Consider the following 13,758-nt stretch of genomic DNA (forward strand, 5'->3'; position numbering starts at 1 on the left):
ATATCAGTCTTTCACAAACTCTTTCTACAAACAGAAGAGCAAGGGGCATCTTTCTGCCCCTTTTGCTCTGATACCAGTGTCGGACAAAATAACCACAAGAAAAGCTAACCGAGTAATATCCCATGAATATATATCTAAAAATTCTTAAGAAGACATTAACAGACCAAATCCAGCAACACATGAAAAGAATTATGCATCGTGACCAAATGGTATTTATCCCAGGAATGCAAGTCAGGATTAACAACCAAAAATTAATTAATAGAATACACTTTATTAATAGAATAAGAATTTTTTAAAAGCACACACGATCATCTCAACCATTGCTGAAAAAATACTTGACAAATCAAACACCAATCTATTAAAATACAAGAACAACCATAAAGCTCAACAAATTAGGGCAGAAGGGAACCTAGTTCATGCTGATGAAGAGCATTTTTGAAAAGCCCACAGTTAACTTCACACTTGAAGATTGAATACTTTCTCCCTAAGATCAGGAACAAAACAATGATAATCACTCTCACCTCTCCTAGTTGCCATTATACTGTAGACGCCAGTCATAACGAAAGAAAGACAGCCAGCAGGTTTCTTTGGGGTTTTAATTTCTGTTCCCATAGGCAGTTCTAGTTTACTAGTTTGCCCAGCGTCTGTTGCAGGATTTATGAGACAAAAATAAAGTGGGAAACTCACTGCCCTGTCAGTTTTCGGGCCTCTATGTCCGTAATCAATTTTCTTTCTTTTCCTTTCCTTTTTAAACTGTTTGTATACTTGTATATATGTATATGATACTTATGTATATGAGATATTAAGTTTAAACATGTTGCTATAAAATCATAGAAATGCCTATAAAATGGAAATATACAAACTTGAAGCTATTATTTCTTATTTTTTGAAAGTACATCTTTAAAATTTTATTATTTGGAAACGATTGTCCAATCTTTTGATTACCTAAAACTTACTATTTATTTTTATAAATAAAGTTTTATTGGACCATAAGTATTCATTCTTCTATATATCATTTATGACTGTTTTTGTTCTATAACTACAGAGTTGATTCGTTTAGGCAGAGACCTTACAACCTAGAAAGGCTACAACTTGTTACTAATTGAATCTCTATAGAAAAAATTGCTAATCCCTGCATTGGAACCCTATATACATTGGTGGTATTCTATAACAGCAGCAGCAATAATCATAATAAAGATTGTTGTTGTTAGGTGACATCGAGTCAGTTCCAATTCATAGAGACCCTATGTACAACCGAACAAAAGACTTCCAGGTCAACATCCTCATACTCACAATTGTTCCTATATTCAAGCCTGTTGTTCCAGTCACTGAGTGAATCCATTTCGTCAAGGGCCTTCCTCTTTTTTGCTGCCCCTCCACTTCACCAAGCATGATGTTCTTCTCCAGGGGCTGATCTCTTGTGCAGAAATACTGGTATAGTTCTCCTTAGCTATATAAAGGAAATAAAAAATGGAGCTTTGCCTTACCTCCCCAAACAATATAGAACATTGTTGGTAGTTTTGAGACCGCCTATGGCAGTCTTGCTTGTCTCGGATATCACTTACAATTGAATGTGTTACAACTTATTGGAGGTTGAGGGTTAATCTTTGAGTTTTTAAATCTTCAGAAAGTGTAATTTCATAAGCTTTATATTCATCAGGCTATTCCTCATACTCCACACAAAATATAAGACATTTTATTAGCATTTGCTTTTCTACCATAGGAAGTTGTTTACTATTAAAGACATCTGCTCTGGCACAAGGAACCTGCTCCACTGTTTCCTCTGGAAATGCAAGAATCCGGTCTGATGCTTTGGAAGACTGTAGAGTGTTTAATATTTGATTTGATTAAAAGACCAAGGAGCAAACCTGGAGAATACAGCAGCCTTCATATCAAATCAGTATTAAATCTCCTTTAACAATTTGCAAGGAAATAATAATATTTTTCCTGCTTGTTCTGCCATGTTGTCTGTTATAGGCACATTTTCACTGGTTTCCTTTTCTGAAGTTTCCTGCACAGAAGTTTTAGCATTACAGTGGTTTTCTTTCTCCTCTACTACGTCAACATAATTTACTTCTTGGGCACTCTCCAGATTACTGCTTGTAGTTTGTTCTGCAGGTAGTTCACAGATCACAGCGCTTAATGGCGCGTCTTCTGAAGGTAGATAAACAGAATCTGCAGCTTCTGTGTAATTCACGGATGTCATTGCAGCGTGTTGGTTTTTTTTACAGAGCACCAGATTCTTCCACATCTTTATGTAAATCCTGACTAGCATAACAACACACTTGCACATGTCTTTGTCTTTTCTGCTAAGAACAATAGCTTCTTCATTGTTAAGAATCTGCTCTTACCATACCTAGCTTTCATTCACAGGGGCACTGGATGCCTGGCATTCCTTTGTCTAGGACAGCAGTCCTGAAAAACCCAAATTGGCCCAGTTTCTTCCATATTCGCTTCGTAGATCAACATGCAGAACCCTCAGGTCACTTCTTGAACATGCAACTGAAATGATGGATTCAAGCAAATCCATCCCCATAGCAATCACAACAAATTTCTAAAGGAGATTGTGCATCATCTTTGAAGCTATTGTTTCTTGGCATGTCCTCTGTGTAGGTCAATCTCCAGACGGTGGAGCTCCATCTCGCTAACTTGTCTCTGAAGCATTCATTGCCCCTTGATTTATACATCACGCCAACGTGGCAGTTTTAGCATCCCCGAGGGACTCAGACTATGTTCCCTTGAAATAGTGTTTGAGTTTGGGGAATAGAAGTCTGAAGGGCAAGGTCATAGTAGCAGGATGAGTGGGTACGTGTGGGAAACTAATACTGAGGGAAATATGACCAGGACTCTGTTCCCTAACTTATGACAGGGAATCCTGCTTTAAGTGTCCCTAACAGCTCTGCTGCCTTAAAGTGAGTATGTGGTTGATTCTGTCTCCCTGTAGAGGCAGACATTCCCTGGTTATCTCCTCCCACTGCAGCACCCATACCCCCTCATGCCTTCCCCCAATGCAGGTATTAAGTTTCCTGACCTGTGAGCTCAGGAACTTTACTGTGATTCCCACCCACCTTGTAAAGTATGTGACTCCTGAATATGCATGACTAATGGCTACTTATAAAAGCCCCAAAACAAGAAAGACGCACTTCTCTCCGGCCCTGTCCCTTCTCCTCTGGTCCTTCTTCCCCGCTCCCTCTCCCTCTCTCTCCTGCCCTCTCCTCCTCCCACATCCCCACATGGACCACCAAGAAGGGCTGAGGTGAGCATGTTATCATGAAATGTGTCTGACTATTTTACTTTCTCTCCTATCTCTCTTATTCTCTGTGACTTAACTATAATCTTTATATATTATAGCTGTACAATTGTACCTACTGGACCCGTCATGTGGGAGGGGCTGGTTTTCCTCCATAGGGTAAGGTCTCCCAATGACATTCTCATAGGACAACCCTTGCTACCTGCAAAGGATGAAGAGGTACATTGTCTTGATTGGGGGGAGGGGGAGAAGGATTCTTGGTATAACTTTCCTGGCCTTTATCTCAATTTTCTTAAAACTTTTAAAGAAGAATCATGATCATACTGTATCCATTGATAATAATCTAACAAGATTACACCTCTGGAGTCTGCCCCCATCTCCCCCACAAGCCAGTCACCGTAACCACCTGAGCTCACCTCTCAGACTTGCACATCCCCTTTGATTGACCTTGTTGAAAACACTTTGATGAGACAAGTGTATTACTGAGAGAACTTGTCTGCAGCTGCCCACAGATTGCTTGGGCATATTTTGTTTAGAAAAAACCTGTGAATGTATAAATTGGAACTCTAGTTGCAATCCTTTTTAACTTACCCTGGCATACAGAATGTCCAAATTCTTTAAAATGTCCATCTTTTTGTTTTATTTTCTTTTTTAAAGATCATTTTATTGGGGGACTGTACAGCTCTTATAACAATCCATACATCAGTTGTATCAAGTATATTTGCACATATGTTACCATCAGCATTTTCTAAACATTTACTTTCTATTGGAGCCCTTGGTATCAGCTCCTTTTTTCCCCTGCCTCCTCCCTCTCACCCTTGTGACCCCTTAATAAATTATTATTATTTTCATATCTTACACCTACCACTGTCTTCTTTCACCCATATTTCTGTTTTTGATCCACCTGCGGGGGATGGGGGTGGGGTTGTGCATCAATCATTGCTATTGGCTCCTCCTTCCTCGCGCCACCTTCTCACTATCCTCCTGGTATGGCTACTTCCATTTCTGTTCCTGAGGGATTTATCTGACCTGCATTCTGTGTGTTGTGAGGTCTTATCTGTACCACTGTACATGCTCCAGTCTAGCCAGAACTGAAAGGCAGGACTGGGGTCATGATAGTGGGGGTGGGGGCGGTGAGGAAGCCTCAACGAACCAGAGGAATATTGTGTGTTTCATTGGTGCTATACTGAGCCCCGGTTGACTCATCCCTTCCTTGTTGACCCTTCTGTGAGGGGATGTCCTAGTGCCTACAGATGGGTTTGGGGTCTCTGCTCTGACCCCCCCTTGTTCTCAACAATATTCTTTTTATTGTTGTTTTGGGTCTTCTGGTACCTGCTATCGGATCCCATCAACACTTCACGATCACACAGGCTGGTGTGCTTTTTCCATGTGGGCTTGTTGCTTCTCTGCTAGATGGCCACTTGTTTAATTTCAATCCATTGAGACCCCAGATGCTATACCTTTTGATAGCCGGGCACCATTAGCTTTCTTCACTACATTTGTTGATGCATCCATTTTGTCTTTAGCAATCGTGTTGTGAGGGTGAGCATCATAGAATGCCAGATTATTAGAGCAGTGTTCTTGTGTTGAGGGAGGGCTTGAGCAGAGGCCCAAAGTCTGTCCACTTCCTTAAAGTATTGACAAATCAATATATATATACATAGGCCAATACCTCTATTTTTACGAATTAGTATATTTACATATTTACACACCCATGTTTATACCTCTAACCGTAGCTTTGCTTCCTAGATCTTTCCCCCGTTTCCTCTTACCTTCCTCCTGTCCCACCATCACGCTTACCCTTCTTCTTCCCCTTAGTAATTCCTCTCAACTAGATTGCTGCTGATCCAACACCCCCAGGACCTATACACCCTGCTCGTTGTTGATTTTAATCCCCTAGTTGTTCCCCTGTGTATGGCAGTTTGCTCATTGTTCCCTTCCCTGGCCTCCTCCTCCCTCCAAGTCCCTCTGGAACTGTCAGTCTGTTGCTTTCTCCTTGGGCTTGGTTCCCATGCCTAGCTTAGATAGATAGGCAAAACAACAATAATGGAGACAAAGCAAAAGACTGAATAAAAAGAGGGGGGTGGAGGGAAGCTAGCAACACCCCACCCCCTGAAAAAGCATACATACTTGCAGGACTGTCTGCTAACCTTTTTGACTGTTTCCCCAACAGTCCTGGGGGTCGGATAGGGGTGGGGATTCTGGGAACTGCCCCTCCTAACCTGTAGTCTGTTTTGGGGGCTCCCCAGGGGCTTTGTGGTTTTGCTTTGCTCCAGTTGCTGATCTGTTATGTTCCCTTCTTGGTTTGCCCCACATCTTTGGTTTTTACTCTATACCTTTGAAGTATTTCTTCCCCTGAGGTTTGTAGGCAACCAATTGTGTCCCAATGATAACCACCTTTTTCTTCTATTCGGACACTGAATTGCAGTTGGAAAATATTTTATAACTCTGAAAATATATTGAACAACATGTGAATCTTCCTAATGTTCACATATGAGAGGGTACTCCCCAAACCCCAGAATTTTTGTTTTTTCAAAACTATGTATTTAATTTTTTTTATTTACAAAACAACCTTATCACCTTCAAAGTACTCTCCATTACACTTAATACATTTGTCAAAACTGCGATTCCCTTCTTGGAATGGAAACATTTTTCAAACTCATCTGCTTGGATGGCTGACAGCACCTCCTTTTTTTTCTTCGCCTCTTTTATGTCATCAAATTGCTGTCCTTTCATGTTCCTCTTCATTCGTGGAAACAAAAAAGTCACACGAAGTGAGGTCAGGTGAGTAAGGTGTATGGAATAAGAGAGGTGTGCTGATTTTTGCACAAAACTGGTGCACTGAGATGGCTATGTGAGCAGATGCATTGTCGGGGTGGCAAAACCAGTCCCCTGTTTGCCACAAATCAGGCCTTTTTGGTCGCACACTATTAAGCAATCTTTTCAGAAGCTCTAGATGGAAAGCTTGACTAACAATCTGACCTGATGGACTGAAATTCAAATGCACTATGGGTCGACATTTTCATCCGTTGGGAAGTTGACAGATGCACAGAATGAGGTTTGTCATCAATCAACATTTTATCATTTTTGAAATGAGAAAACCACTCATACATTGAGTTTTGCCTTGTGAGCTGGGTTCAACATCACAACAGTTTCTGTGCCATTTTTCCTGAACAGGGAACAAAATTTCACAGCTACACACTGTTAGCTTAAATTGGCCATCACCAGAAAAAGAGGTTTGAGTTAAACTGATTTTATGAAAAAATTCACTGTGACCAGAGAGAACCTTTTCAGAGAACACCAGTGGGTGCACTAACTCTGAGTGAGTTGCTTGATGCTCACCTAGCAGGAAAAATGCGTACTAGGAAAACTCCATCCAGCAGAGCCCTTTCTGTTTTGGGGGTTTTTGTTTTTTTGGTTTATCATAGGTTCCCAAACTTATTTGGACTACCACCTCCTTCTCAGAAAAAAAAAAATTACTCAGTTTCCCAATAGTAATTAAAAACTTTCATAATGTCATCCATAATCCAGGTTAAAGTGTAGGTATGTGCTTAGGCAGCAGCCCATGAATTGTTCCAGGGCTCCCCAGGGGGTGGTCTCACCCACTTTGGGAAACATTCATATATATGATGATGCAAGTGGTTATCTTGAGCAAATTTTGTTGAACACACATCATCCTTGTCCTGAACTGATCTTTCTCTAGTTTTTAGGATACCCTTAGATGTGTTATTTCTACATGGGTCTGAGGTGCAGTTATTAATAGTCATTCCCAACATGGTAGAAGAAAAGTGGTTTCGCTCCTTATGAACTCCCTATACCTGCAGGCAGGTTACCAGTACCCAGGAAATCCTCCTACTCCCAGTTATTCTCACAGTTTCCCAAGCATGGAGAAGACATCGTCCATCCTTTCAGCTCCGTTTGACTTCTGGGAAACCCAATGAAAGCCACCTGAGGGAATCCAATGTCAGGTTCCATCCCCAACTGAGTTATATGTCATGGCTCTATGACTTTTCCACCCTATTTTGGGCTTCCTAACTGTGGTTTTTAAGGCTTGGCCAACCCATCAAGAAGAAAGCTCCACCCAAGTTTTCCCTACTAAAACATGAAGTGCAGCAATTTACCTGCTCCCAAATATCTAGCAACAGCAGCATATAAGATTTGCGTTGCCACCAATGTTCATGTTGTCATTTTAATGGAATTTTAATGCGTTTTTCAAAATATGTAGAATCCTGATACCAAAATCTGCACAAAAGACAAAACAAGTGTCACTAATTATTACAGATGCAAAAATACCCAAAAAAGTATTTTCAGTTTAATTCAGTTTAAGAAAAAGGATACACCTGCTTTAATTCATTACCAATTGAGAAGTCTCTGTTCAAAAGTGGTGATACCGGGAGGGTGGAGGGAGAGTGGGGGAGAAAGGGGGAACAGATTACAAGGATCTACATATAATCTCCTCCCTGGGGGATGGACAATGGAGAAGTGGGTGATGTCGGATGGTGTAAGATATGACAAATTAATAATAATTTATAAATTATCAAGGATTCATGGGGGATGGGGAGCGGGGAGGCAGGGGAAAAATGAGGAGCTGATACCAAGGGCTCAAGTAGGAAAGCAGATGTTTTGAGAATGATGAGGGAAACAAATGTACAAAAGTGTTTGACACAATGAATATATGTGTGGATTGTCATAAGAGTTGTATAAGCCCCCAATAAAATGATTTAATTATTTTATAAAAAATACAGATTTCCTCTCTGCTCTCCCACAGAGTCATCCAAAGATCAGGTCATGTTCTTAGCATTAAGAGATCTCTGAAAATCTAAAATGATTTCAAAATAAAAACGTATTTAAAGAAATGATTCAGGTGTTCAGTTACAGACCACGATGAAGTAGATACATTTCTTTTTACTCCTGCAAAGACTGCTAAAACTCTAAATATTATATATCTATGTACATATTCATTTGGTTGAATATATGCATGTGTTTCCCAAGGATAGAACTACTAACACATTATGTATTATAGTATAATTAATTACATGTACCTTTACTTTTACCAGAATATACTGAGCCATTTTCCAAGACATACTTAGAGTTCACACACCTGTCAGCAGTGTATGTGAAAGAATTACTTTTACTGCCCCTCCTCTCCAACCTTTGGTATTATCAGATTTTTAAATGTTTCCAGTAAAAGACATAGACTAAATTTCAAAGGATAGAAAAATATATACTAAGTTAACGGCAGTTAAAAGAAAGCTGGAGTAGCAATATTAATCTCAGACAAAATAGACATCAAAGTAAATGACATAAGGAGAGACAAAGAAGGTCACTATATAATTATGAAAGCTTTCATTGAGCAAGAAAATATAACCATAATTAATATGCATGCACAAAATGAAAGCACTAAACAAGATACATTAATCAAATTTCTATAGAAATGAAGAAACAAATAGATCATAATACAATAATACTAGGAGACTTCAATATATCATTTTTGACTAAAGATCCATCAACTAGAAAGATCATCAAAGACACAGAAAAAATTAACACAATCAATCAACTTGATCTATAGAACACTTCACCCAACAAAACTCATTTCACTTTTTTTTCTTAGCACTCATTGCACCTATTTCATATTAGACCATATTTTAGGACATAAAGCAAGAATTAATAAATTAAAATCATTGAGATTCCACAAACCATCTTTTCAGATCACAATGCCATAAAATTATAAAAATCAACCATAGACCAATCAACTCCCCCCAATCAAATACATGGAAATTGAACAATACTTAAAAAACACTGGGTAACTGAAGAAATAAAGAACATAATCAAATGATTACTTGAAACAAATGAAAGAACAACATATTAAAATCTGTGAGACACTGCAAAAGCAGTTCTCAGATGGCAGCTTATAGCAATACCTGCACACATCATAAAGACAGATTTAAAATAAAAACCTTAACACATCAGCTACAATAATTGGGAAAAGACTAGCAAAACAAACCATCAGATATTAGGAGAAAAGGAACAGTAAAAAGTAGAAATAAATGAATCAGAATATTGTAAGCCACTGGCAAACCTAACAAGGGAAAAGAATGAGAAAAGCACTCTGAATATGAAATGAATTCGCTGACATTACAATGGAACAAAATGAGATTAAAAATATCACACAGTATTAGGAAAAATTCCAGCAAGTTAAAAAAATCTAGAAGAAATGAATGAAGTTCTAGAAAACCATTATTTACCTAAATTACCACAGACTGATGTAGAAAACTTCAACTAGCCTATAATAAACAGTGGTTCTCAACCTGGGGGTCGCCACCCCTTTGGGGGTTGAACGACCCTTTCACAGGGGTCACCTAAGACCATATTTCTGATGGCCTTAGGAATGGAGACACTGCTCCTCTCTCCGTCTCCAGATGGGTCCCCCACATATGGTGTCAGCTAGGAAGGTTGAGAACCACCGCTCTAATACAAGAAGAAATCAATCTAGTAGTGAAAAACAAAAACCCAATGTAAAAAGTCTGAGACCAGATGGTTTTACTGGGAAATTCCATCAAACGTTTAGAGAAGATTTAATACCTTTTTTTACATGAACTATTTCACAATATACAAATAGACAATATTCTACCAAACAGTTTATGAAGCAACAAGAACTGTGATACCTAAGCCAGATGAAGATATCATCAGAATGGAAAACTATAGACCAATATCTCTAATAAATACATATTTTCAATAAAACCTGAGTCAACAGAATTCAACAACGTATTAAAAAAACTATAATGACCAAGTGGTATTCATATCAAATATGCAAGAATAGTTTAGTATTATTTTTTAAAAGAACAATGTAATTCACCACATAAACAATAAAAGAATCATATGATTTTATCAATCAATGACGAAAAGGTATTTGATAAAATTCAACACCCATCCCTGATAAAAACACTCAATAAAATAGGAGTACAAGGGAGATTCCTCAACATAATACAAGTCATATATGCAAAACCAACAGCTAGCACTTAATGGAGAGAAATTGAAAACATTGTCCCTTCGAAAGAGAGCTAGACAGGATTGCCCTCCCTTTATCACCACTTCTATTTAATATAGTCTTGGAAGTGTGGGTTAGAGTCCTAAGACAACAAAAAGATATTAAAGGCACAGGAGAAACGAAACTCTCTCTTAAAAATCAAACAAACAAAAAACCCAAACTAGAAAAAATTTAAAATGGGTCAAAAGGGAGATCAAATGATAAAGTATTACATTTTAATCTAATGACATCCACAGTAATCGCGTTTATAATGCTCTCTGCTAGCAAGGCTATACACGACCCTAGACTGTGGTCAGAGCGGATTCACTGGAGGCTTCATCCTTGGCCTTGCAGGAGCATCTGCAAGTGGATTTGGGGCTTCCACTGTCATCCACAGCCTTCTGCAAACCAGGTATTTATAACTTAAGTTTGGATGCCATTCCTTCTTTTGGATTATATTATTTATACTAAAATAAATATATTTTCTTTATTTGTGTGCTTCTTCCACATGGAAGGCATTGGCACATCTCTTAGATGGCTGCTTATTTGAAGACAAGCCTTTTTTACTCAGACACTATTCTTTTCGATAGCTGGACACCATCTGCTTTCTTCCCACAGCTTGCTATGGTGCCCTATATCTTCACTGATCTCTTCATTAGGGCAAGCATTGAACAGGGCCATGTCATAAAAATTAATTGTTCTTAGATTGGATCTGGAATTAAGTGGGAGCCCAAAACCTATTCACATATCTATGGTTTATATAATTCTCTGGTTCACTTTAGAGACCTCATTATCACTTTATGATAGAGACCATTATCAATCATCCCCCTGGGGCATAAGGTTGATAGTGTTCTATTCTGTTGGTAGTATTATTAATTTATTCAATGGTACAGAATTTAACACAGTGCAGAGAAAAGGAAATGATACAATTATAGGCTGGCTCCGAAGAACCTCATTACATGAATTGTTAATTTGTACATATTAACAATGGGGGTTAGTGATAGGGCAAATTTTCCAATAACATTCATTTGCAAAGTCAAAACTATGCCTATCAGATTAATACATATCATAGTAAAAAACACATTACGCGGAGATGAGATAGCCTATTCAACAAAAGGTACTGGAAAAATTGGATCCTCACCTGCCAAAAAAAAATGGAACAAGATCCAACCATCACATTATGCACAAAAATGAACTTGAGATGGATTAAAGGCCTAAATATAAACCACAGAATCATAAAGACCATCAATGAAAAAATAGGGACAAACTGAAGGACTTTAATACAAGGCATGCTACTGAACATAGTGAAATATATCCATACTAATGAAGACAAAATAAAGAACTGGGACCTTCTAAAATACGACACTTATGAATATCAAAAGACTTCATCAAAAGAATTCAAAGATAACTCAGAGATCGGGAAACTATATTTAGTAATGATACATCAGACAAAGGGCCAATCTCTAAAATCTATAGAAAATTATATCTTAACAAGAAAAATATGAATAACCCAGTAAAATGCACACACTTCGTGAGTAGACAATTTACCAAAGACAACATCCAGGCAGCTAACAACCATATGAGTTCATTAGTAGTAAGAGAAATGCAATTTGAAACAACAACGAAATGCCACCTCACACAGACATTTCTTAGCAAGACCCATTAAAACAGAAAATAATAAATGCTGGAGAGGATTCAGAGAGATCAGAACCCGCTCACATTGCTGGTGGGACTGCAGACTTGTACTACTACTATGGAAATCTGTATGGAGCTTCCCTAAAACAAAAGCAAATATAAGTACCTTATGATGCAGCAATTTCTCTTCTGGGTACATACACTAAAGACATCAAGAATACAACATGAACACACAGATGCACAACTATTTATTTGCAGCAGTTTCCTTAATTTTATTGCCCCAGTTTCCCTAATAGCAAAACCATGGAAATAACCAAAAATTTTGATTATAGACGAATGGATAAACTGTGATACATTCATGCAATGAAATATTATGCACCAATAAAAAACAATGACAACTCTCACCAACACTGCAAGACACAGACAAAACACTATGCTTAATAAACCTAGTGAATCTCATAAAGATAAATGTTTAATAGCACCTCATTATAAGGAAAGACAAAGAAAAAGAAACATGGTGTTTACACCAAAAGATAGGACTCGGAAGACTCTGAGGAGGCCAAGAACAGGGGTGGGAACAGGGAGAAAAGAGGGATAGGAAATTATAGAGAGAGGGAGGAAAAATGTGAGGGGGGAAAAAAAAGAAAGGAACCAGATTGGGGGGATTTTAATAGAATATTATTACTAATTTCATTTGGTGAGATGGGCTGTGTAACTATATAGAATATACTTCTTTAAAAACCTAAAACAAAACAAAACCCCTTCCAGATTCCTTACCCCTTGGACCTAAATAGTGGTCCGAGTGGCTGATAAAAAGACGAAAAGTACAACTCAAGTGGAGCCGGCGTCTTTCGTGACCCACACGGTCATTTCAGGCATGTGGGAAAAGAACTGCTTTCCAATGCATCCACAGTGGTAACCATCACAATATTAACTTGCATTTCCTCTTTAGCAACGAGGTTGACAATATTTTCATGTTTATTGATTTCCTTACAAAATATTTTGAATATTTTAAAACAGTGTTAGGTTTACAGAAGAATTTTGCAGGAAGTGCAGAGGGCTCCTACCTAGCCTTCTGTCCAGCTTGCACAAATCTCCTTTTATTAACATCTTGCATCAGAGGGGCACATTTGTTAAGCCCAACCCCCCTTCACATGAAGCACATGTCCTAGTCAGTGGCACATCATAAGTGCTTAATACATGTTTGCTTGTTGTACAAATGAATGACAATCTCTGCACTGATAGCATTTATTCTGGTTTTGAATATAAAGTTCACTTTACTATGATTTACATATTACATGTATTTATGAGGTTTAATCCTTGGGGCAACGAAGCAGTAAATTAATGACAGTCATGTATGGCAAAGTAAAATATAGAGACAGTGAACAAGATAGTAAATATGGGGCTAAGTGTGTAACTTGGATGATAAATACAAGAAATGCTTAAAAGGAGAAAGACTACTGAGCGATCAGCAGGGTAGATCTCCCTCGGGAGGTGGACTTTAGCTGGTTTTTGATGACTGAATTGACCTTGGAAATCCTGGCTGCTGTGCCTGAAATCTGGTTTGTGACTTGGAACACGAGGATCTGCCTGGGCTGTTCTGGGTCCTGCCCTAGGGACTGCTGGTGGGGCATGAGCATAAGCCAAGGGCCTGGTGTCCTTAAAGCAGCACAGCATGATGGCCAAGCGCATGAACTCAAGAGGCAGACCTGTGCTCAATTCCCAGTTCCACTACCTACTGGCGATGCGTCCCCAGGCACAGTGTGCATCTTCTCTGAGCCCCAGTTCCCTCACCCATAAAAAATACAATATTTATCTCTCGGGGTGATGTGAGGAGTACATATAA

General features: G+C 38.5%; 1 pseudogene; it reads right to left on the reverse strand.

Moving 5' to 3' along the window:
• Positions 1-1,233: 1,233 nt before the first annotated feature.
• On the reverse strand, positions 1,234-2,575 carry LOC142433331 (rab proteins geranylgeranyltransferase component A 1 pseudogene; annotated as a pseudogene).
• Between the last annotated feature and the right edge of the window lie 11,183 nt (positions 2,576-13,758).

This window comes from Tenrec ecaudatus, chromosome X (genome assembly GCF_050624435.1).
Source record: "Tenrec ecaudatus isolate mTenEca1 chromosome X, mTenEca1.hap1, whole genome shotgun sequence".
Lineage (NCBI taxonomy): Eukaryota > Metazoa > Chordata > Mammalia > Afrosoricida > Tenrecidae > Tenrec > Tenrec ecaudatus.